At 27.7% G+C, this 27,876-nt stretch overlaps 1 protein-coding gene across 1 annotated transcript in view; it reads right to left on the bottom strand.

The window, feature by feature from the left end:
* Positions 1–27,876, bottom strand: part of LOC129958574 (atrial natriuretic peptide-converting enzyme-like) — a 676,434-nt gene that overhangs the window by 569,127 nt on the left and 79,431 nt on the right. The window contains exon 2 of the mRNA XM_056071145.1: positions 10,034–10,102. The gene's annotated coding sequence lies outside the window, so the exon portion shown is untranslated. The remainder of the gene's footprint in view (positions 1–10,033; positions 10,103–27,876) is intronic.

The following is a 27,876-nucleotide window of genomic DNA, read 5'->3' on the forward strand; positions in this document are numbered from 1 at the left end:
CATATTTTTATTGCCTTCTGTTTTTTTTATTTATTGCTTAGAGGATGCGCTTGTAATTTTTCATTAATGACCAAGAAACTGGACTTCCTGCATCGCATCCTGAAATGAAGAACGTTGCAATAATTAATGAAACTCACCGTCGTTGATTAAAAAAGTTATGATTAAGTAAAAAAGAACCACAAAACACCTTTATATTTAGACGTGTAGAAATCTTAGCCGTCGACCAATCGATTCCGTCCTTTCTAGAAAATTGGACACTCCATCATTTCGATTGGCTGCTTTCTTGCTATAATTTTCAACATTTACCACGTCATCGAGAAGGCAAGGATCGTGTAATTTCAAGTGGACCGACAAAAATAAAAAAATACTTCCGTTTTTTGTTTTGCCGTTGGAGCATTACTTTCAGCAAGCGGTAGGGATTATGGTACGCTTTTCATCCCACTTTTCTATTATCATCCAAACACCAGTTCTCGGAAAAGCCATAAATACCTCTCAGGAAAGAAACGCATATAAGAAAAGAATGCAGGGAAGAAACAAAATGGATAGGGTAGTTATTCACGGAAACATTGGTCACCCAATAAAGAACATAATGAAAAAACTTTACCCATCCATTTTCCTGACTTAAAGCTGTCCGCCTGCTGCGCTTTGAAAAAGAGAAACGCTTTCAAAAGGTTGAAAATCTAAGTTTTAACTCGAAAGGTTAATTATTTTACTTTTACTGATAAGAAGGGAAACTCGTCGTATTTTACTTTCGACACGAAGTTTCGCAGTTAGAGATGTTAACAAATTTCAATCAGTCCGCTAGGAAGAATGTACTTATTTAACACAAATGAATTTTATTATGTCTATTATGTAAGCATAAATAGCTTTTCAATTTCGAAAATATTGAGCAGGTAAAGAAAAACTATTAGTTTACAGATTTTACATTAAAATAATTTTCGACGCATGAATTACTGCATAAGAAACACTTTGCATTCGTTTTGATCAAAATTTGATGATCATGGCGTGATAGAAGGACTATCAGCATTCTCATATGCAAAACTTCTTACGAAGATATGAAGGTGAATAATTAATCAAGCATACCTTAGTGATTTATTTATACCCAATTCTTTTCTTTTCAATAAAGCATAGTTATAGAAAATTGCACCATTTAACAGCAAGCCGTTGGATGAAATCTTTATTATCAATCTTTATACAATGCATAATAAGGAAAGATGCAATGCATGATAGGACTCAATGAAAAATTTAAAGTTACTGCAAATATCAACGTTAATTATACAGATTTAGTATTTATTATTATGTCTAAATACCTTAGAGATGAGGTGTTAATCAATGCCAATAGAAAAGTCTAGAATTTTCTGTCAGTACTACATTATATCTTGAAAGATGATGTCATTTTTAAAATACCAAGCAATATTCTCCATAATGAATTTTGTGACTTTACTTCTGTGAGAATGAATTACGGACAGCGAAAAAATGCTGCTTTGTTTTGGTCCGTTTGCTTAGATAACTGAATGAATTACAGATATTAATTGACGTAAAACATATATAAATGAAAAAAATGAAAAAAAATTAGATTTAATTTTTTTCCCTTCATATAACACTTAAAATTGAAATGTTCTTTAAATTCATCAGTGTCTTGGTGCAATTTTCTTAATTTGCATAATACTCCTATATCCCTCTGATGCAATATCCTGCTCTGAAAACAGTCAAGATTAGTAAATATTCGCAGAAGACTTCACAATAATAAAATAAAATATTATATTACTCTTTATCTCAAGAGTAAACAAAATATTATGACGATAAAGAGTGATACAAAATAGCCTTCGAAATTCCATATTTTGCTCGATTTTTATTTTTGTTAAACTTATTATTATCATATCTATTCCAAATGAACTATGTACCTTCTTCTAACTTTGTTTGTTTAGTTGGAATAAATTTTCTAAACACAAATTTAAATACCTGAAACTATTCAAGTTTAGCGAAAAAGAGCAGATTTTATAAAGCAAGCTTTTTCAAACAAAACAATTACTTAGTTCTAAAAATAAAACCATTATTAAATCAAAGTTTCTGTTTCCTAGTAAGTGTTATAAAAATGAACTTTAGAAAAATAATGTTTATAAATGAATAATATAAGATAATACGTATATTAAGAAAATCTTTTAGAGGCAAAATGGAATGAGTTTCATCCTTTGTTTCCAGGTTATTTCAAATGTAAGCTAAATTTAAATGAAGAGTTTTTTTTTTCTTTTAGATCCTTAAAATAAATTATTACTATTACATTCTTTCACTACATACATTTAATCTTCTTAAGATTATTATCTATATAAGAGGCATTTATAACATAAATATAAAATATTTTATATTACAGGAATGGTTAAGATAATTAATTTAAAATAGTTTTCCCTTATATCTGAATTTAATCCCAATTTCTTTAGACAAAAATTATCAAAAAGCAATTTTTAATCATTAGTTTGAGAATTATAAAAAGCAAAATGTAATTCGGAAGAAAACCGTAAAAAAATATTCTATCTATTTATAAAGTGATAAAAAAGGTATATTCTAGTTTATTAAGTATTATTAAAAAATGCTTCAGAAACCATTTATAGTAACCAATATTTTCTTACTATGATAACTATAAGATAAACAATTTAAACACACTGTCTCATTATTTAAGTTAAATTGTATGTAACCATTAAGCAATATAGGAAAGACCGTTTTCGAACCCATAGGAAAGATCAATACATTTCGATTAATACCTTAGATTAATACCTTCTAGTCATCCATCAATAAGCGTAGAAACTCAAAACAGCTTCAATACAGTTTGAAAGATGAATTATGCGCTACTTATACATTACTTCAAGATTAATCGATTTTGCAACATTTTATGAATTTTTCTGGGTATTACTCTAATAATGTCAAATTAGACTATTGTCCTTAAACGGTTATTTGCTATTTTTGTTGCCTAGTTGTAAAAGATATTTGAATCAACATAGCGCTTTTTATTTCATTTCCTTTGTAGGGATTTAAACTTTTGCAGTTAAAAGATAATGATTTTCAAACTGAGTTTATTATGCCCTTGAATTATAATATTTCAATGCTTTGTTAGATCAAAACAGCATTATACGCAACATACTCCTTCTTTCATCTGCTATGCTCAAATACAACATGCAATAAAACTACACTGAAACGATACAAATTAAAGTTTTGCAACTTAATGTTTAGTCAATGATATATAAGAATTATGATAAGTAAAAATATACAGTTAATACTCCTTTTCCTTTCAATATTAATGCAAATATTTAACTTCCTGGTTAAACAGACGTTTATCAATACAAATTTTAAATCATCTATCCTATCCATCAAGAAGTATAGAAATTCAAAACAACTTAAATGCAACGTGAAAGTTGAATTATGCGCTTCTCGAACATAATATCAAGATTTATTAATTGATCATATTGCAGTTTATGAATTTTTCTATGCTATTACGTAAACAATGTCAAATCAATTCTTTTTTTAACGTCCATTTAAGTTGTTTAGTTGTAAAACAATCAATATTCGGATCATCATAGCTTTATTATTAACCGTCTTTAAAAGGATTTTAAACTTCTGCAGACAAAAAATAATAATAATTTTTAGAATGTATTTATTATGTTCTATTTAAATAATTTATTGGATTAAAACAGCATTAAATACTGTTATAATCCGATATATATATCCCTTCTTTCTCAAGCTGTGTTCAAATTTAACATTCCGCACTATTATGCTCAAAAGATACAAATTAAAGTTTTACGAATTAAAGTTTAATCAATGATATGTGAGCTGCATTTAATGAGCTATTAAAACTCCTTATCCTTTTAATACTAATGTAAATGTTTACCTACCTCTTTAAACAAACGTAAATTTATATATGTTTAAATAGGTTTCTACCGATTTAAAGGGAAGCATGCAAATGAAATGTGGAAATATTCCAAAATTGTAATCACATGCATGATTATAAAATCTTACGATGATAATTTCGTAAAACCAGTTTATAGTTTTACTCTTTAGTTATTGGATTCATCTTAATATATTCTCATTGAATATGTTACAAATTCAGGAATTAACATTATTTTACACAATAAATTAAAGCAAGAATAAATTCAAAATTACGTTTCCAGAAATCTGTATCTTTAAACTTCAAAGAGAATTTCGAATGTTCTTTAAAATAATTTCCTTAAATTAAGACATTCAAATAAGAAAATTTTTGAAAAGCACTTATGGGCATAGCAGTGTGTACAGATAAATCAATAATGACGTCTTAAGTACTTTTAAAGAAAGAAAATATTCGAATTTAAACGAAATCTAGGAAACACCAGATTGTTACAAAATTGTGCCCATACTTAAGGAAAAAACATTTTTTTTTTCAATAATGAGTTCAGACGTCTTCATTTTTAATAATTCAGCGAGTTCCAGTACTGTAACTTTTTTCGTTGAGATTTCAGCTAATAATAATTAACTGGATACCAACTAGACTACTATAGGCCATTTCAAAAGCTTTTATCAAAATTAATTAACTTTTTTGTTGAGGATTCAGCTAATTATAATTAACTGGATACCAACGGGCTATTACAGACCATTTTTTAAAGTGTGGCATCAAAATTGATTTTAATTCATAACATTGCAGTACAAAAATTAATCTTAAATCATAGCATTGAGACTAGCATTTTAAATTACAAAAGTAGCTTTTTTATCCCCAGATAAAAACTTTGCTTTAAGGCATTTCTAAAAACTCCTTGAAATACCACACAAATTTTTAAAATTGTTTTTGTTTTTCTTCACTTTCCCCTATTTTAAAAGCTAATTAGGTCAATTATACATTTTCATGTTTTATTATAAGTTCAGATGTTTTTTTTTTGTTTTTTTTTTTAACTAAACTAAACACAGTGGCACGACAGTCCATGTTGGCCAACGCCTACAGTGCCCATATCTGCTTTCTTGACCGAGCGTGCAAGACATATGTCCCTGTTAGGAGGTCAGCCTAACGTGGAACCCCCAGTGTTTAGTTCCCAACCATGTTAGGTCCTCAGTGTATCGACTCACTGAAGGGATGAAACACTGAGTCGACCTTGCCCAGCCCGAGGATCGAACCTCAACCTGTGCGTTGGAAAGCGCTACCACAACGCCACCGGGCTTTAATGTTTTCTTTATCTACAGATATATTTTTATTTACAATCATTCGTATCAGTAAAGAAAAACGAAAGAAAAGAAGTCAGTAAGTTAAAAATTCTTCCCTGATCGTTTAATTCTTTTGTTCTTTTCCACCATTTTTAAATCTTTTTGCCGTATTAAATAAAGAAGTTTGCAGTAAGTTAGATTTACAAAAGCAAAACATCTATCTGTTTCAGTTAAGAATAAAATTAAATTCCTATTTGTGAATCATTTTATTTTTTAAAGAAATGCAGAGATAAATACTTCCTATCTGAACATATCCTTAAATGCATTTATGCAAAATTGTTTCCAAAAAGTTCTGTGAATATTACACCATTTTAACATCTGGAAATGTTATTTCAATTCTTCCTCGTTTCTTATTCAGAATTGCAATGATATCCGTGATATCTGCGTGTAATCTCATAAGGAATATATTAGACTCTTCCATTTTTTTTCTAGAGATAAGATTCTAGTTTACAACTTTGCTGCCTGTAATAAGCAAGAGAGGGAAAGATAAATCTTCAGTGTATTTTCTCTTTGGTCCTATGTTTCATTTTCCATGCAGGCTGTATCTTTAATCCTAGATTCGCAAGAAAAAAAAAGATAAATTGTCTGTTCAATAAATCGCCTTCCAACTTTGTAAAGTTGCGATCATTTTCACGGTTCTTGGAGTATTTTCATTCAAATGTGAAGATAAAAGTGTTCTCATCGTACGACAAGGCTAAGATTTCGATAAGTCGCCTCGCCTAATCCTCGAATCTAGATTGAAATTTCCACCCTCTTTCACTTACAGAATTCTACGATAGTAAATATTCTCCTCACATACTCCCCTCCTTTATCGTCAGTTCTCCCTCCAACCATAAATTGTTTATTTTTCTTTCACTTACTTTTTTGCCCTAAAAAAATATCCTAGGCAATGATGGATACAGACAATCTTGAAGCTTCCTAAGCGGCCACCTTTTCCTATGGAAATGCCATCGATTTTCCAAATTTAGCTGTAAATCGTGTTCCCTTCCCCTTTAAAAACATTTCACACATTTTTCCGTCTTCAGGCAGCTGAAGCTCAGCTTTTTTCTTCATTTTATTCTTGCGCTCCGAGGAGTGAAATACCTCCTCGACTAATACGGCCGCGCATTCCACCCGATTTACGAGAGAGCCCTCAAGCTTAAACCCTTACTGACTCACAAACCAAAAGTTTTTCCTTATATATCGAATGAAGACCGTACTTAAACTTCGCTATAAATTTATTTACAATTTAACCACATATGAAACTGAGATTTGGAAAAAATAAAACGAAATCGCCTGTCTCTAAGCTAAACGCCAAACGATAAATTAGACGTTTCTTTGTAATTTTTTAAAATTGAATATTTAAAATTTTAATGCCACTTAGATCAATTTTTCCACAACAGTAACATTTTCCCTCAAAGTGCAAAACGTCATATGTCACTCCTTTGATAATTCCATAATGATATATGACCTTTAGTAATTAGGGTAATGATACCGTAATATGACATCAAGTTCAAGATATAGAATGTGCATTTTGTACCAATAAAATTGAATTATGTTTAATATTTTATTCAGACAATTACGAAATGGTATTACAGTATCGTTATTTTTTTCAATCCTATTACCATAATTCTACAATTCGAATATCATCGATATTGAATTGTTGGCATACTGATTACCACCATTTTCTGCATATGTCTTGCACTGCCAATTTGAAAATAAAATACAACGGCCATATAAAGATTTTTTATGCATAATTACTTTTGAATAATAAATAATATGAATGAAATATAAAAAGTAGTATTATTTATTGCAAGAAACTACATAGACGAAAGTTTATAAACTTGTTGATAAATAATTAATAAGATTAATAAGCCGTCATTTATACTTTTTAAAGCAGTTATTTTATTAAATGCCAATTGCTTTCTTATACAAAATTATTCAAATTAAATTCCATTTTTGATGTACATTATTATGAATTGAAACGTGAAAAACCCCATAACTAAAAACATTTAGATTCTAAATAATTTGAAAAAGAAGTAATTCATTTTTAAATTCCAATAAATAAAATTCTGATTTTTTTTCCTGTAATTAAATAAAAACACAATTACAAAGGAATAATGATTTCAGGGAATGGATTCCAAAATGAGTGAATATATATTAAAAAATTAACAATCCAAAATTAACAAAAACATTTCCTTTAAGATATTTATATGTTTTGAGTTCTTGATGGCAATCTATTCGAAATTATTTTTCAAAATAAATTCAAATTATTTATTTCTGTATACAAATACTAGAATCATGCTCATGTATCTTGTTCCCAAACAATTTAAATTTCCTTTGTAAGATGAAGAATTTGAACAAATGTAGCCTCTGCAAAAAAGTATCATTTGAAAAATTATTTGAACAACTACAATGAATAATTTTTCTCATATGAATATAAGTTTTAGTCATAATTTATTGACAACGCATTACCTAATTTCTAGATTGTACTGACAATAATATTACATCCATATCATCCCAAACCATGAATTGCACTAAATGTAATTTATAGGTTATGCACAAAACAGGTTCCATTACGCCATTGTAGTGCTGCATTCGCAGGAACTTAACGCACGCTCAGTTTAGTTTGGATCATCTGCAAGACAGAAATATCACTTTCGAAAAAGACAGCAAAATAAGTCCCTTGTTGCGGTAATTTTTAAGAAAATCAATACACCTGCCTAAACTGCATCGCAGCTGAACGCAACATTACGGAATTTGATTGGAAAATATTCCCCAAATTCTATTACAGCTCAATTTCTCCTCTTTTGATTCTCATATATTTTTGAAATTTTAAAGCTTTCCTCCTTTGCAAGAGGCTACAGAATAACGATAAAATGTAACAGGCTATATCGTAATTAGTGGCATCGCTCTTCAATGCTGTAATACTAAATATATTGACTTTTTGTGACTAGCATCCCAAAACAAAAGATAATGCGTTTAAATAAATATAATTCATGGTATGTAGATTAGTTAATAATGATATGTTTCGTTGAGTTATGTTTAATGTTCATTTAATTGCTAAACGGGAACTGCTTTCTAGATATATTAAATAACAAGTGGGAGAGGTCTTCACGAAATTTTCTCGCACGTTTTCAAATTAAGATCTTATCCCCCTCCTTTCCTCACCTTACGGACCTTGGATAAGGTTGTGGTTGTCGTGCATGGTATTTGATTACAACAGTTACGAAATGTGGATTCCTGACTTGAATTTAATAATTAACCTGAATCTATCTTTCGAATTTGTATTTTGGATACCTTTTTTCTGATCGTTTGGAATCAAAATCTGACACAAAATTACAGTTGTAGTCACAATATCACATATCATATTTAATAGATTTAAGTTGTTGAATTTATATGCATGTGAAAATACAGACTGGCAGATGGTGAATTGTATTACCATATTTGGTTCAAAATTTGATAATATTCGGTACTGTAAATATTTAACATGCATACCTAATCTTTTTTATCTTGTTCTTTACGTTTTGTAGTTATGGAGTTTGCTTGTACTCGAACAGTTAGACAAGTAGACTTCCTCTGAATGTATTTCGTTCAAAATTTAATATAAATTTGTAAGTTTGGTCTAAAATCTATATACCAGATTTCTTCCTAATTGAAAGGGTTTTTGAGTTATTGTTTTCAGAAATAGACAGACATAAAATCAAAGCAAAATGTGTTTTTTGAACTCAAGGAGGTATAAAACATGGAGACTCGTTAAAATCTCAAGATCGAAGGTTTTTGCGATTACAAAAATTTATCTATGCTTCGTATAAGAGAAATAAAAAATTAATACATTTAATTGAAATAAATTTTTAACTATATTTGTTTTAAAATATAGAATTCCCAGATCTATATTCACATTTAAAAATTCATAAAATAAAAAATAAAATAAAATCAGCTTTGTATTTCATTTACTTAACTTTCTCTAAGAGCTGATAAATACAAAGCTTATTTTATTAAGCGATAAAATTAGCTTTGTATTTCATTAAACTTGGTTCAACTCTGGTAAAATAATTTGATGTTTTAGTTTCAAAACAAAGATTTAAATTTAATTTTTACTTAGAGAAGAAAAAAAATAGTTTTGCAGAGAAGAGAGAACTGGCTGCACGAGTTACTACTTTCCAGACATTTCAAAAACATGGCTTTTTGTAAACATTTTGATGTTATGTTTTCAAAAATGAAACGTAGGTATATGAAACATAACTATCAACTAATAATACAACTTATTATCATAAACATTTTTATTATCTCGCTCTGGAAATGTTGTTAATTTTTCGAGGATGGCGTTTAATCGCGGAAACGGTCATATAATCAGAAATTTCGAAGCACAGTATTTGCGAAAGCATAACTTCCCTGATTCATAATGCGAAATCGATTATAATTAATTGCGCAAATGCAAATCTGTGCGCTGATCTGTATCAATTCAAGGACCATATAAACACTTCGTTTGCCGTTATCACGGTTTGCAGTTTACTAATGGTTTTAGGAAAGCTTATTAGAGGATTAAATTCTCATTTTACGTCATGTCCGTTGCGCTGTATAATTTCGATACCTGCAAAAGCTCATATTTTATAATAATTTAACTAAAAATAGTGACACTTTTACACAAATATTTTCGATTCTACGTCATGTTCTTTGTGTTATACAATAGAGCTACGTGCAAAGGCTGAAATTCCGAAATCTTTAAGATATAATTTTAAAGATATTGACATTTTTATATAAACATTTCGATTTCATCTTAAATGTAATGAAAATAATTAATGAGTTAGTGATAATTAATGAATTTAACACTTACCAAAACGAGGTGATTTCACCAAAGAGGAGAGTTTTCACTATTTCGTCCTTGACAACTGGAGAAAGACAACTGCAAGATAAATAAAACAAATGAAAAATACAGCTTCATTTATGAAAAAAATGGATATTTTTAAATATTTCAATATTGAATTTCATATTTTTTTCATTATTTAAGACGTGGTAAAAAATCATTGCAAAAAATCGCGAGCAGCTCATAAATCGTTCAGCAAAGACAAAACTAAAGATATTATTATGATTATAAAGTATTAAATTTACATTAAAGCATTAAATTATAATTCAAAAGTTCTTAGACAAATTTGATACAACAAATATACAGAAACAAATAATTTTCATAAATGCAGCATTAGCAGCTCACTTACAGCAACTTACTGGCTGAAATAACATAAAATATATTTCTTCAGATTATGTAGAACTTTTTTTTCAATTTCAAGGTTCAAGGTGGTTAACAAAGGTAGTTTAGAAATTAGATATTGGATCATGATTAGAACAGACACTCTGCATAAATTGGCTATATCGAAAATCAGAATATCAAAAATATATTCAGTAAAATAAAAATTAGTTTTCATAAATAAAAAAAATATGGTTGTTAAGATATGTATGAATTTTAAGCAAGTACTTTAAATCACTTTTACCTTTTATTTACAGACGGTACTTTAAAGTACCGCTTAAATTCTGCTGATACCTTCACAATGTGTCTATTATTTCTAACAATATTTGAAAGAACACGCAAAACGTATTTCAAATAGAAAGCAGTAGATATAAACTAAAAAATTCAATTATTTAATTAATTAAAGCAGTTTTTTTTCTTCCTGGGTTTATTCTGTACAAAAACTTAAGTAATGATTCAGAAATAAATTTGCAAATAAATTTAAAATAATTCGGTAAATAAAGGGTTAAAGCTAAAAAAAGGCTTCATATAAAATGTAGAAGTTCTTTTATTCTTTGATTATTTTAATATAAAATCTTCCAATTTGCATTAATAGAATGTTATGGCTTTCTAAATTGAGATTTATATATCCATAATATGAGGATAAAAGAGGGCAAAAGAAACATTCGATGAATATATTATCTACAAGGAACAATTTAAATATGATTCGCCCAATTCTTAATAACGATTCACTAATAACTCTAATTAGAAGATTATTAGATGGCTATAATTTATTCAACAAACTATATAGTTTTATCCTTTCCCCACTTTCTACGACATTTTCCTTACTTCATAGAATTCAGTATCATAAAATGGTTATAAGAGGTTTCACTAAAGAAATGCCATGAACATCTAATCCTAAGAATAGCAAAGTAGTTCAGACAAGCATTAATATTAAGGTTTGAGACAGGCGCGACGACGAATGTAGCTTGTGAGAATAATGTGGGTGAAATTATGTATGCTGTCTGAATTTAAAATAAGCGTCAGGTAGGTTTGCAAGCAAAATCAATGACTGAGAAGTACTATACTCAAGAGATCAGATTCGAAAATTAGATGACCGTCTACTTTATAAACGTAACATCCTCTTCAGCTCCATCTAAGTAGCCTAAAATGGTTCAGACAAGCAAGTTGTTATTTTGAACAATAATTTTTAGAGCAAAACTTTCGATTTTTATACAGTTTTATCTAACTCGACTTATTTCATGTTTGTAAAGATTGTTTTACAATAGAATTTTCACTGACTTCCAAATGAGGTAGATTTTCAAAATTATACTTTTGTTGAAGACTACTTGCTATTTTAATTTTTTAATTACTTGATTATTGGTTATTTGTTTAATTTCAATTAAATATTCACTACATGTAAGTGGTGCCAACTATTAGTAAATTTGAGAAAAATTGATTTTTTGATTACATAATGTTAAAATATGATTTAAAGGCTGAAATATTGAAAACAATAAAAAAAAATTCTACAGTTTAATGCAGTAATGAAAAAGCGCTTTTTTAAAATTTATTTTATTATTTTTTTATGTTTATATCATATTTTTTGTATTTTTCTAGTATTTGAAGATAGTTACTTCAGGGCAAGTTTTCAGTAAATCAAGGATAATCGAAACGATTCATTTATCCTTTTTTTCTTTTTTAAAATTAAATTAAAAAATTTTTTAATTAATATTTCAAATAAAAATTATATCATTTATTAAATATTCATATCTTATTAGAATCGAAATCAAAAGAAATTTAAACATTGGTTTTATATTTTATATAAAAATTCATTTTTATATAAAATATTTGAGTTTTGAAGATATGGACCCATTAATTCTTTATTTGAAAAAAAATCTGGTCTTAAAATAATACCAGAAAGATTTGTTATTAATTACTTAACTTTTAAACTGTGACAACTATAATTATAAAATAGGTAATAGCTATCGCTATCTGCATAGCAAAATGGCGAGGAACTATTGGACGAGACCCTTTACAGCAATTCCATTCGAACATCTCGAAAGCTATGCAACATTCTCAAAGGCGATCTGTCACATTTTAACATTTAACTAATATTGAATTGAAGAGTAGCATCTATTTAACAAGAAAAGACATCCTTCGCATCAGAATTAAAAAGAGTGCACACAAATGTTTTTCGCAGGAAATTTTTCTGACTGAATCAAAATGAAAGATTGTTTTTCCACATTTTCCCGTCTGGATCGCGTCAGAAAGGAAAGAATATTTTCTTCCATTCTCAATAAGAAAGCTTTGGATTTTCTACTCTAACACTAGATAAATGACATCGGTTATGTCGGTATTGTAGAGTGGTCCCTACAGTTATCTCTGCTCATCCCTTTGGGCCTCATCCTTTGGGGTTAATTTAAAAAGAAGATATAAGAGAGGCCTGCGATAACGTTACAGAATCTTCGACGTCATTTAGCTGAACCTTCTATTAGAATATCTCTCGATAAGCTTGAAACTGAAATGTTCGACATTTCATGAGGATTTCAGTTTTATTTTGTGGCTGTCTGAAAACAAATTGAGTGCCAATATTAGATGAGCTTAGAGACTACTAAGTGTTAATTTCTAACTCATTTAACCTAGGAAATTAAGAAAAAAAATACATTGCTATTTTTCTTAGCATTCGTCTTCGGGAGGACCTTTTAGTACAGAGTGAATGCTGCTTTGCACACCTATAATGAACAATATGAAGTACCAAAATGACTATAGCTGTAGACGTTCAAATTTGATTGGAGTAAGAAAGGATTTTATTGGTATCTCTCTCTCTCTCTCTCACACACACACACACATATATATATATATATATATATCACACACACACACACACACATATATATATATATATATATCACACACACACACACACACATATATATATATATATATCACACACACACACACACATATATATATATATATCACACACACACACACACACATATATATATATATATATATATATATATATATATATATATAATTGTTATTAATGTGTTATTGTTAATAATATTCGCTGTATTTTTTTGTTTGCCAAGTATTGAAATTTTTGAAACGGTTAACAATTCAGAATTTAATATTTGAATACACAATTTTATTTTAAAGCAAAAAATTTATATATTCATTTTGCAAATAGTCTCTATCAATAAATTTAGAAACGAATGGTCACTATACGCGTTCGAAAGAAAAAAATATATATATTTTAAAAAATATATTAATAATAAAAAGTGAAAACTTATTTTATGAAGAATTAATTAAAACGCATTGAAAGTAGCAGTAAAAGATAAACTATCCTTTTTTTTAAATGTTGAAAACTTGATTCATATTCAATAACTTCTTTCTTCCTATAAAAATTTTTTTCAGTATTCCGCCTTCAGATTTATCATTCCTGAATCCATTATTATTCCACTTGCATTAATATTATTAATTGTTTGATTAAATTAAAAAAATGTGTGCTTTTAAGAAGATTCACATTTTTATCCCTTTTAATTGCTAGCCCGTGTTCACACCAATTCATTAGCAAATTTCTTATATTGCACAGATAAATCTTTTAAAATTTTACTAACATTTTGAAATTCTATCAAGGAATCATTACTTTTTCACTTGCAGATTGCCAAAATGATTAAAAAATAAAACTTTGTGATTTAAACTGATTTCTTTTATATTATTTTCAAACGTGTGTTTAAAAAGCCGCTTTTACTTTTAAAAAAAGCTAATGAAAACATTTTACAACTTGACAAAGTTACTTAATTCAAAATTCTAAAAAAAAAGTATTCGTCTAGTGTTTCAAATTAGCCTCCTAAAATTCCAGATGACGTGAAACTATAGAAAAAATATTTTTTTTAAAAATCCATGGGGTTTTGTGTACTCTAAAAGAAACTCTAGCCTCTAATGTATAAAGAATCACGTGTTGCCTTAGAGTAAGATAGATCTAAAATCAATAACAGTCAACTTCAAGGAACTTTATGTATGCGTTTCTTTGTATTTACTAAAAAAAGAAAGAAACTTCAAAAAATGTCTTTCAAGCTTACAATAAGCCGGAATAAATAAATGTACAGAAACACATAGAGGAGACATTACGGCTTTGTTTGAGTCATAATAAATTATACTTTCCATATTTGAATTCATTTCCGGCAGTCAGAAATTTGCATTAAATGCAAAGGGCCAATTACAATTGTTTATATAAGAAATTGATTTTTTTACAAATCAGAATTCGTCTATCTTTTATTAACTTACAAATTAAAAGATTGAGCAATTATATATTTGCAAATATGCATATATTATGCGAAACACAAAATCACTCATATATTTTAACACACAAATATGAATATTATGTATTTCAGAAAAGGTAGAATTAATTTTTCTAGATGGAATGAATATTTGACATTAATTAAATTTATTCCATATCTTATATGGAATGAAAGAAATCAGATATGTTATAAACAAATGGAAAGGTATTGAAGGTTATACTTTTGGTTGCATAATTAATAGCTAATACAGGAAAGGAAAATATTATTGTCTTTAATAAGGAATTTTAGTAAATATTCTATATAGAAACACATTAAAAGCAATTTTTCTTTTTTTAAGGCTTATATTTGTGCATCAAGCATTACATATAAAATCCAAAGGTACTTATTAGAATAATTATTGGAAATTTAAAAAAAAATCATTTCAATTTAACCCACAATAGAGGCTAGAGTTTACTTTATAAATACAAATTTATTGTAGTATAAACAAATCTATCAGTTTATTTTTTTAATTGCTAATAATTTTGCATATACTTGTTCGACTGATATTGAAATATTACACATTGAAACGAGTATTTAATTTAATTTTAGTTAAGGAGCCATTATTTTAAATTAGCATTGAATTTGATTATATCTAAACATTTTATTTAATTTGAAAGATAGTAACATTTATAAATTTTACACAGTAGATGAATTGCAATAATTTCTGTTATATTTCAATTATTTTCCAATAAACCATTTTTTATTAACAAATATCAGAATGTATTTGTATAATATAATAGAATAAAAGGGCAAAAATAGAGATAAAAAAGTTAAATAATTCCAAATTTATTTGAATTTATTGATCCACCTGTAACGAGTCTTAATATTTCTCTTTGAAAATGGAGATAAAAAACATTTTATTGTTCTAACTAAAATCCTTTTATTCTGTTCCATAACTTGGCAGCATATCATAAGAATTAAAATTCAGGAATAATATTTCAGAAAATGAAAATGTTTCATTAAACGTAAGACCAACAAAAAAATAAATTAATGTGTGTTGTTGGAACACAGTTCATTTTTTAGTTCATTTTAGAAATTTTCAGCTAGCATTATAATTCCAGCTTATTTTATAAGAAAAAAATTGCCAGAACTATTTTGCATCAGGCCGCTTCTAAAAAATCACATACAGTCCTAAATTAGTCTTAAAATTTTATGCAGCTAGCTTTATGATAGTTTTTCTTTAGCATAATGTTGTGCTTTTATTCTCTTAGCTTAAAAATATGTCAAAGCTTTTCCTTTTTATTTGTTATTTCTCTTTCATTTTATACTCCATAACTAATTCAGTGTTTTTTCTTTACTCGTTTTCCATACATTGCAGGGGTTTTTTTAATTAAGTTATCTTACATCTATACTAAAGAAAAAGACTAAGGAAGAGTATGTGATGATATGTTAAAATTATAAGACATGACGATTGTGATCCAAATGAAAATGGCCACTTTAATAAATAATTTTAGGGATTAATATCCTTTTAGAAATATTTATAAACAACAAACGTTTACCCTCCAGTTTATACTACTGTCGTTGGAACTTTAAACATGAATCATGAGTTAACAATATCTACGATTTAATAGATTCAGTCAAGCATTCAATAAAGTAAGAATTGATTCAAAACTTTTGACTGTTCTATAAAATTACGAATAGAAAATGACACTGTAAAAAATAAGCTATTTATATTTATTAACATGGGCTATTTGTTTTATAAACATTTGCTTTATTAACATAAGCTAATTGTTTTATTAACATTTGCTTTATTAACATAAGCTATTTGTTTTATTAACATTTACTTTTCAACACTATTAGTAAATATTTCCATGTATTTCATATTCTGTACCTTCCAGGATTCAAATATGGAAAATAAATTGTCAGAAATCCAAGTAATGTCGTGAGAGTAAATTTTCAATAATGCTTTGTTTTTAAAGTTTTGACAATAATTGCATCGTTTTATAATCGTACATTCACTTTCTTATTGTCATCACTTCTCAAATATCAATTCTTTTTGTGCGACAATCCGTGGATCTTGTATAAAAGAATGGAAACAATAATGTATAGGCTGTTTTGTTTTAAAGTATCTCTTATGAAAATATAACATTTAATATCAACTTATTTTACCATAAAATTAGTTGATTAATGTGCAAAATATGCTTTTAATTGGATATACAAATATATTAAGCAAAAGACAATTAGTAATAAATGTGTTATTCTGTGGCAAAGATTTCGCTTAATTTCTAATATAATGTAAGTAATACTTTAGAGATTATTGTGAGAAGTTTTTGTGTGTTATTGTGAGAATTATTGAAGAAGTATAAATATTTGTGAGACGAGAACACATTTATAAAAATGCTACTTGGGATAAAAATAAGAGCATTTTTTAAACGAATTTATTGAAGAGGATGCACAATTTTATAAATCTAGCTCTTGCAATGTTCTTTCTTAATAAAATACATCTTAAAAGAGAAGGTTTAAAACGCTTGAGAAATGCTATTTAATTTTAAATCTTAAAATGTTAATTTCGAAAAAAAAAAATGCATTTTTATGAATATTATTGTAACTGCCCTCTGAATACCCATCAAAGAAGATCAACATTTTAAAATAATTAATTAAAATTAATGTTTCCCACGTCTTTAATAAAAATTTGGAGATCAAAAAGTACAAAATATGTTTTGAATTTTCAAGGCGTAGATTATTTTGATTTCGACAATGAAATTACACATTTCTGAGTGTTTGTTTAAATATATCCGCTAAAGTGGTTTTAATAAAGAAAGCATATTAAAATAAAGGAATTATAATTAAAACCAGTTACATATTATTTTTGTTTTATATAAATGAATAAAAAAAAAACAAGATTATAAAATAGATTTTGAACCTTTGTGCAATATGTTGCAATATTTTGCTTTTGCCAAAGAGTTTATATCTTCCCACATATCGTCAAATATATACACTAAATATCGATAAAGAATAACAAGGTAAAATACATCATTTTGATAAAAAAAAATTAAAGTTGTTTTTCACATATTTTGTCAAAAGGAACAGAATATCGAATCACACAGAATATTTTTAGAGCTTACATTGAATATATTCCATAACACTGAAAGCTAGATAAATATTTTTGATTTCGACAAAAACATTCATTTTTCCGAATATCCATTAAAAAGATAAATATTATAAAATGAATGTATTATAATAAAAAAAATGAAAAGAATTTTTCACACCTTTATTGACAGGAATAAGAACTGAAAACATATAAAATACTATTTGATCTCTCATGGGATTCTGATTTCAACAAAAAGTTACATCTCCCTAAATATGTCCAAATACGTCCTCTAAACATCCATTATAGAAGAATAACCTTGTAAAATAAATCCATTATAATTAAAATCAAAAATATTTCCCGCCTCCTCTATCGAAAGGAAAGGAGACCGAAAGTTATCGAATATGTTTTGAACTCTTGTGGCTCACTTTCAACAAAGTTCGGAGAAACGGAATTTCCATAAAAGTCATTTTCCGCCAGCTAAGCATTTGTTTCTGCATGAGGTACTGAAATTGACAGCTAACAGAATAAGGTAGAAGGTAAAATTTGAATATTTGGTCGGTCTAGGAAAATTCATTTAAATATTTTTCTTTCGTAGCTGATGTCTAAATGAATTTAGCATTTAGGTGCCCTTTTCCCTTCCTTCGGCCTTTCACGTTCAACAAGATCATTTAAGAATTTTAATTTCCTGCCTTTACTTGGTTTCGAGATTTGTGTTTCGAGTTTTCGGAAATTAAGCCGGTACTGACTTTATAATACGATTCCCCTACAAAATTTAGATAGCGATCATTTCTCAAATAAGGAATCTTTAGTCGCTAGCTGGAAAGAAACCGCAGTTAGAAAAGCAAATAGATTGAAGGAATGAAAGTTTTAATAAAAATGCATTAAATTCAGCCCACTTTTATTCATCAGTTTTGAAGAATGGGCAGCTAGGACAATATTCATGGATGTTGAAGTCCCTCCTCCTAGCAAACGAACAATCTTTTTTTGCCTCTCTCTCTCTCTTGCTTTTTCTGTTTATTTCGAAAAAAAATTGTCCTTTACTTAACTCCCATTTCAGATGGAAATGTTTAATTAAAGACACGAGAAAGAAGGGATTAGCTCCGTGGAAGTGCTTTGTGTTTCTTACAGAAGGCTCGAATTACTTGCTTGACAGATTTTGAATATGAGTATTGATAAGGATCTGGATTTCAGGTTTCCGGGCTTAGGAGAACTAGATGAAAATTGAAAGAAATAATTTATTTAATGCTCAAAGGATTTTGAAATGAATATCGTGGAATTTGTAATAGAAAGTGTTAAATAAATATCTTTTGGATTTCGAAATTATTCTAGAAGTATAAATATTCTTCTGGTTATCAGTGAACTTTTTATTTTAAATAACATGTTATAAATAATTTAACATTTCAACAATTTCCACAAATCTATTTAAAATTTATAAGCTAAAAATGCTATGATGATTTTTGATGAAGTACTAATTCTTTTATAGGAATCGCGATGTGTTAAGAAATGTAAAGTCACTTTTATATTAATATAAGATCAAAAATTTCAACTTAAATTATTATTTATACAATCAGTTTGTTGTCACTTCCTTAACCACTGCTTTAGATAATTTTGTCTGCAAACGCTTTCTTCTTGATATATAGATATGTTTTAGAAATTTTTCAAAATATATTATCATTGAAAAAAGTAAATGCGTTGGAACATACATTTTCTTCTGAAATTACATGTTGCAATAAATAATAGTCTTGAAAAAACACATTACTTTTTACTTTTTAAATCATATTTATTTTTACAATATATGAAGGTATATAGAAGACAATATAATTTAAAATTCAACAATTATATGAAAAATAAAAAAAAATGACTATGGGTAAAATTGGCCCTTTTTTTATCGGCTTGTGTGACTTTCATCGCACGGTTTTCTAGGGCATTTTAAATATATAGGTTAAGAACTAGTATAAAAATCAACCTATAAATTCTGTATATATATATATCATGGTATATGAATATATTTTATAAATTTTTCAAAATACGTTATCATTAGAAATATTAATTATATTTGAACATACATATCAAAATCAATTGAATGCGAACTTTAATCGAAAAACTCTTCTGTACAATTATCCTTATTTCTAAAATCCCTTTCTGCTTCATTTAAAAGTGTCTTTAGCACTGCTTCATAAAAGGATCAGTAAACTGGATGATATTTCGGGGTCCAAATTTTAGCGCCATCTGCTAAGCCTTGTTTATCACTGGGACACTAACAGGGAGATGCGGTCTTAGAGACCGCGCTCGAAGAAACAGCTGAATTATTTAAAAAAGCAGCTGCTGAAATCGGTTGAAAAAGTGCACGTGTATTGAAGGTCACAAAACAGGAAGCTACAGGATCAATCCATTCAATTGAGCTAAAAATAGAATAGGGGTGACAGAAAATCCATCGCTAGCGGTCTCGCAGACCGCACGTTCCCAGCTAAGGGTTAAATTACTTTTAGCAAAAATTGCATTTTAAAACGTTGTTAAAAGGATATAGAAATTAAAAAAAAACAAATAATAGTTAATACAAGCAACTATAAAGCAAATCGTGATTGAAAGAAGTGGATAAAAATGATTACAAGTTGGAGCTAAATGATTATTATCATTAGACATTAATATTTGCACCTCAGCAAATATCTCTCTAACAAAACCAATATCAATAACTGAAAGAAAAAACTCACTTGTAAGGTAAATGGATATATAAAACATATCTAAAAAAAAGAAAATGCTAATAATTATATATAAATTCATAACAACGATTAAGGAAATTTTAAAAAAATCCTTAAAAAAGTGAAGAAAATATATTTAACAGATATTTTATTTGTATTAAATATAGAACGTTTATTTTAATTATTTTCTGTTTTATAGTATTTAATTTGTAAGTCATTAGTATAAATGTTATGGATTTTTTCAATTTTTGTCCAAATTTCCTACCAGGTGACGTCTCTCATATGATATAAAATTTTGATAAAGTTAATAAAATAACTTATAAATAAACCTTAAAATTGTTGAAATAGTTTTTGGCATCGAGATTATATAATCATACAAATTTTCAATACATCAATACATTAAGAAATGAATTAAAATTCTGACATACAGTTCCGACTTTACAGACATCAGACAAGTCAAGTTAATTTTAAGTGTTGAAAAAGAAAAGAAAAGAGGTAATCTGTAAATTATCAGATATAATAAACTTCAATTCGAATATTTCAAATATCGAAAAGTACAAAATATTTATCATGTCACTTTTTAAAATTTTTTGCATTTTTCACCTTTATGGATCATATAAAAACAGTTTTTATATCATTTATTTTATTAAAATAAAATTCAAAGATCTGTTGAAAGTATAATAATTTCCAAACTCATTATTAATCGGAAAGGTCTTAAAAATTTCTGCAAAGAAAAAGCAAAATATTTTTTCTGAATATACATTTTTAAAAGCAATAAATCTTCACCCTTTAAATTTATTACGCACTTATACATTTTTCTAAACAAATATTCCTTTTATTTCGCCATTTTATTTGACCACATTATGTTCTGATAGAATGTAAAGTCATTTGCTGTACTGACTCTGATTTATTTTTGCGTTGTTCTACCGACATGGCGGTGGTAAAAACTGAACGACCAGATAAAAGTGTAATAATGTTCTTTGGTTCCTGCCAGCTGACAGTGATTGATTATGCTCATTATTTTTTGGATGACCACAGAAAAAATCAGTAATTGGAGTAGCCAGTAAGTAAGTGGTAAATCGTGACCTAATAGTTAGTCGTTAACTAGATATATCATGAGTCCAGTACTCAGACAAATAGCTTTCTCAGGTATTCAAACTGCTGTTTCTTGTCTGTGCCTAAGGACTCACGTAGTACGAATATATTCACATTATTGAAAGTATTTAATCTTAGAGGAAAGTGTATGTTGCACTTATATGTTGTGTTTGATTGTAGAAAAAACGTATTCAGTTTCCAGCTATAAGAATTTTCTTAAAGTTATAATTTAACACTACAATATCTGATGCAATCAATTAAAAATTCTTGATTAATCTTTTCATTTTAAGAATAATTTTATTTTTTAATTCTTTTTATAATACATGTAATATAAAAATTGGTTTCAAATTTCCTCGTGGCACCTAAAAGGGTCTTTTTTATAGTAATTTTTGTAAATTTATAAATAAATCATTGAGAGCATCAAGTAATTTGAACTTAATCAACTCAAAATTTAAAACTCAATAATCTCTATTGCAAGCAAATTATATGATTTAAAAACCTAAAACTAAAAAAAGTTCATTCACACGTTTGCTGAAATGAACATAATTGTTTTCTCTTTTGAAATTCTTAAATTATTTTTGCAGCCCAGTTTTTGGACTTGAATGCGAATTTATTGAGTTATTATAAATTACAATTATGAAATATTGTAATCATTACAATAATGTATAACCAATCACCAAGAAAATTTTCAGGACAGTTAAATTAGAAATATTAAAAAGACAATTATTTTTTCATTTAAAAATGCTGAAACATTAAATTTTGTGTAATAATATTTCGGTGTAGTTGCCCTTAGATATTAGACTTATATTAGACAATAATTTACAAGTATGAAAGATTGAGTACTCAAGTCAGACTACTTGACTTAAATCCACTTACGCTTTTTCTACAATCCAACACAACATATAAGTGCAACATACACTTTCCTCTAAGATTACATACTTTCAATAATGTGAATATATTCGTACTACGTGAGTCCTTAGGCACATTATTGAGAGTATGTAATCTTAGAGGAAAGTGTATGTTGCACTTATATGTTGTGTTGGATTGTAGATAAAGCGTAAGTGGATTTAAGTCAAGTAGTCTGACTTGAGTACTCAACCTTTCATACTTGTAAATTATTGTCTAATATAAGTCTAATATGCTTGTTGTTGCTACTGTTGGCGACATACCTGCTTAATCTAAGAAGTTATGGAAGGAATGCAAACACATATAAAGAAAGTTTTTAGTTTAGTTTAGTTTAGTGTAGTTATATTAACTTCCCGTTTTAAAGCAGCACTATTTGCTGTTTTGGGACGTAACTCGTAATTTTTAACCGCTGTCAGATGACGAGGACAGCGCCCCCCTCTCCAAGCTTCCACAGCACACCAGGGGGAGGATATTTGGTTCCGATGGATTTGGCGGGCACCAGGCCCACTTGCATGGCGTTTCCTAGGTGGAATCCGGTCTCGAACTTGAAACCCCCCGGTTCCGAAGCCGAGACCACCGCGGCCCCTCGCATAAAGAAAGAATATTTTATTATATAACAGAGTCATCAAATATAGTGTTTGTTTCCTCATACTAATCTCTTGACAATGGATGTAAGACTTTTGACACATATAGATTATCAAAATTATATACCAGAATCACACCCATGCTCTTAACATACACAAGATTGTACCAGGTCGGATGGCAATAAAAGTTAATGTAGTTTTCCATCTAAAATTGAGTCTTCAAAATTTTATTAAATCTAAATCGCTTATTCAAAATGCTTCGAAAAAGCAAAAATCTTCATAGGATTTCACCAGATAGGAAGAGTTGCAATATACATTTGATTGCACGAAGCTTTCATAAGCATTTAATAAGAATGCTTTAAAGCTATATTTGATTATTTTTGTGCCTCAAATATACATAGATTCATGCCTTCTTTAAAATTGCCATTACATTTACATATATATCCACTTCCACTGCATTTCTATCTCTTTATCGTATTTTATATTCAGCATTCTGTTTTATTCTAACATTTTGCGCTCTGTTATGTAATATTATAGGTCTCATTTTAGAGGGAATTCATATGAATTTTTAAATCGTTTTTACTGGTAGAGTTTCACCAAAAGTCCCCTTTATGAATAAATGAAAACCGCAATCAAAACCATTTATGTAAGATTAAGTCTTGTTTTTGTATTCTGCTTCAGTAAAGAAATGAATAAATGGTCTTTTAGAGATTACATGCGCTTTGATGGAAGATGGATAAGATTTTAAAATTTATTGAAATTTAATTTAAATCACATCAGTTTCATGCAACAATACATTTTAAAATTTTGTCTTGAATTATAATTTGCATTAAATTTAAATGTATTAAAATCTGTTTTTTTTTTATTTCGAAGGCAAAGTCATAGATTTAACTTTTCTTTATTAAATTTTTATATTTATTGTTTCCCGCAATGTTTATGACATTTTACGAATATTCGTAATCTTTATTCTGCAGAGAATAAATTTATAAGTTTCACTTTGATTAAAGTTAAATTTTGGGTTTACTTTAATGGGTAGTTTTTTTTCAAGAAATTTTTGCTTCTTAAATAATACATAACACTTGTTTGAATAAATCCTTCATTTATGCACTTTGTGTCTCTAAAAAATCATTAATTCGTATTATAACTCAAGGAAAATTCACAGCTATGTCTATATTTCTTGGCTTTCATTCCAATTTCCAATATATTTTACGCAACATACTTATTTTACTAAATTAAACACGTTAATACATAACAATTAATTATTATATATTTATCGGTATACTTTTTATCAAATCCCTGTAATATAAACATAATATTCATTAATTAAATAAAAGGATTTGTTTGAATAAATCGTGAATTTTCTTCCCTCAAACATCACGTTATCTCCAGAAAGCCATTTTATAACTAAAAGAAAATTAACAGCTATGTCAATATTTCTTAGCTGTTTCTTCCAATATAGTTTACGCAATAATATTTAATACATTAGACTTTTAATATATATTTATCGGTATACCTTTTATCAAATCTCTGAAATATAAACTGATAAAATAAATTATAATCATTAATGAAATAACAGGGTTTGTTTGAATAAATCGTGAATTTTTCTTCCATCAAACAGCATGTTATCTCCGGAAAGCCATTTATTCGTTTCTTTACTTAAAAAAAATTGATCAACTATCTGAGGAATTTTCTTCTCTCATCTGGCATTTCGGTCGTCCAAATACTCATCAATCATTTCAACTTGCTTTTCTTTTCCTTCTTGCTTAATAATTTAAATATCAAAGTTTTCGTTTCATCCGAGTAGAAGGAAAACATTACGCATACATCAATTACTTTTTCAAACGAGATGCCAGATTATAAATAATAAATTGAGCAGTAGGGAGAGTTTTATTTTTTTACGAGAGATTAACTTGTGGAATTCAAAAACAGCAAAGGAAGTAAGCCGTTTTTTGACATTTTAAGATTGATAAACTGTTGTGGAGAGTCTTTGACGAAACCGATTCCTTTTGTGGATAATTATGGGATCAATAAAAGGAATCAAGGAATGCTGGCTTTGTTGCAGTATTTCTGATCAATGAGCAATGCAGTTCTGGAAACTAGGTTTAAGCTGTACTTTATCGATATTAATGCAGAGCAAGAGAGTTTACATAAAATAGTCCTGGCATTTTATTGGGCATGAATATTTAATGGCGTTTTTGTTTTTTAAGCGTTTTCTTTTCATTTTTCCTACAGAATATAATTTTGAAAATTACTCACGTATACGATTTTCTTTCTAAGATTTCTACCAAAATATTACCAATTATTAAAAATGGAAGAATAAATTTTTTCTTTTGACATATTTAAAAACTCGTGGATTCAAATCTGATTTGATTTATAGTTTTCTTTCTTGCATCGTCTTTAAGAATTATTTTTCTGTTCCATGCAAAAAGTTTTCTATTAAAGTTTTTTTTTCCCTTAGTTAAAGATATATTATGCAATTCAGATTTTATTCTTTCTTAATATACATTTAAGAATGTTGTGCTATAGGTACATTTTTTTTAAATTTATGAATCAAAAGATTAAGATACTAATGAGTTCGTAGCTGTATGAATGCAGCATTCATTTTTCTCTCTTCATAAGAGAGGTTATTAGGCTACATTTTCTCAGAATGATAAATGGGCTGTTTCACTTTGTCAGTTTGAACCAGATGCATTTCAATATTTACATATATAAGGAATATCATTTTGTCAATCATAATTTCTAGTTGTTTTTTTTAATGTCTTCTATTTCTACTTGAGCTGTTCGTAATAGAATTAGCAAGCACACTTTTATTCAGGTAGTGCATTCAAAGCTGAACAAAAATAATATAACATGTAAGCATCTACTAACATTGATGTTTTTCAAAATAATCTAATATTTAACTATCTATTAAAACTAATACGATGCATTTTTTTATAAAAATCGCATTGAATTTCTAATCACAAGAACTAGTATTTTTCTTTAATAAAAATAAAAGTGATATAATTTTAATTGCAGTACTTGGAATAACACGCACATATCCTCGGTGAAGATTTCTCTTTTCCTCATTACAGTGCAGTGCTAGTCAAATCGACTTTCTTAATAAAATTTAATTAGTTAAAAAAATTAATTTTTCCTAAGACAGTTTTGAAAAATTTCCTTACAAATCTTGCAATTGGAATTAAATCTATATCGGCATGACATTTTTTCACTATACCTTCTCCCAAAAAGTTCGATGAGGTTTTCTGAAAATGTTCGCCCAAAATAAAATTACAAAATAGTCTCTGATTTCAAAATATTTCTGCTTTTTTATTCAAAATAAGCCTAATTGTATAATATGGTGTTTAAAAGTTTTACAAGTGCTTTTATTTTGAGTATTTTAAATACATAAATCTGCACGCATACTTTGTGGTATGTGATGTTTAGTAAGAGTTTTGATTCTTAAAACAACACAAAACATTTATGAAGTCTGCTGTAAATTAAAAATTAACATCAGATTTTTGATTTCTTATTGCTAAAATTCTTTTTCATAATCACTAAGAATTTATTACACTAGCTTTTATGTTTCGTCCTATCTCATCCTGGCTAAGGATCTTAGGCCATGATTACTCTACAAGCGAGCTTTTGATGCATAATGCTTCATTGGTTCTCACCTGTAAAGTAATTACGCCATGATTATTCTACAAGTGTGCTTTTAATGCATAATCCTTCATTGATTCTCACCTGTAGAGTAATCACGCCATGATTTCTCTACAAATAGGCTTTTAAATCATAATCCTTCATTGATTCTACATATAGAGTAATCCCACCATGATTACTCTGTAGGTGGGTTTTTAAGTGTCTTAATGCATATTCTACAAATGCCTAATCCTTCCTTAAAATGTTTAAAAATGTTTTAGATTTATTCTAGAAAAATTTAACAATATGAAAAATGTTTGTTTGTGTTTTGTGAATGTAGCACTGAGATTGCTTCTACCTTTATTGGAAAAAAACACTTTCACTACAATACTTTCTTTTTGCGAATTTCGAACGCGAAGAAGTAAAAATGGAACCACATTTGTTTTTTTTTATTTCCTTAATAAACAATTATGCATGAACACACATTCCTCCTCAGACGTTTCATTCTTTATGAAAAAAGTTAAATATTTTTAAAGTTTGTCCATTAAATGGAATATATAAACCAGTAATAAAATTAAATTGACTGCCATTCTATTTTATATTTATTTATTTTTATAGATAAAAATGAATGCACATAGCATTCTCAACTAAGTATACTAAAAAAAAATCCTAATAATTTTCTATAATTAAATAGAAAGAGCGAATGTCCATTGGAGAAATTTTAACAAGACTAAATGTCTAAATATTAGAAAAATAAATTAAATATAAATGGTATGGTGACGCTTCAGTTAAAAACATGTATTTTCCATCAGAGGAAAGAAGAACAACTTCAAGAGTAAGCCAATAAAAACGGAAAACTAATACATTCATTTGCAATCCTAAATGCTGTTAAAATATTTGCTTTTGTAGCTTATTAATTTATTTAATACTGAGTATTTTGCTTCTCAGGAAATATTTATTTGGAGAGACATTATCCCTTTTTTTATTTCTAAAGAGTGCATACAATGTAAAAAGTTTTTTTTTTAAAAAAAGATCCTTAATTTATGCAACAAGTTCGAATTTAATGAAACTTTCACAATTGATCTCATATTTCTTGAAACGTACTACTTATTTTATTTGAGAGGTTTCAGGTTATTTTTTAGAGAAGATTTTATATTATTCTAAAAATAACAAATTGTTA

Source organism: Argiope bruennichi, chromosome X1 (genome assembly GCF_947563725.1).
Source record: "Argiope bruennichi chromosome X1, qqArgBrue1.1, whole genome shotgun sequence".
Classification (NCBI taxonomy): domain Eukaryota; kingdom Metazoa; phylum Arthropoda; class Arachnida; order Araneae; family Araneidae; genus Argiope; species Argiope bruennichi.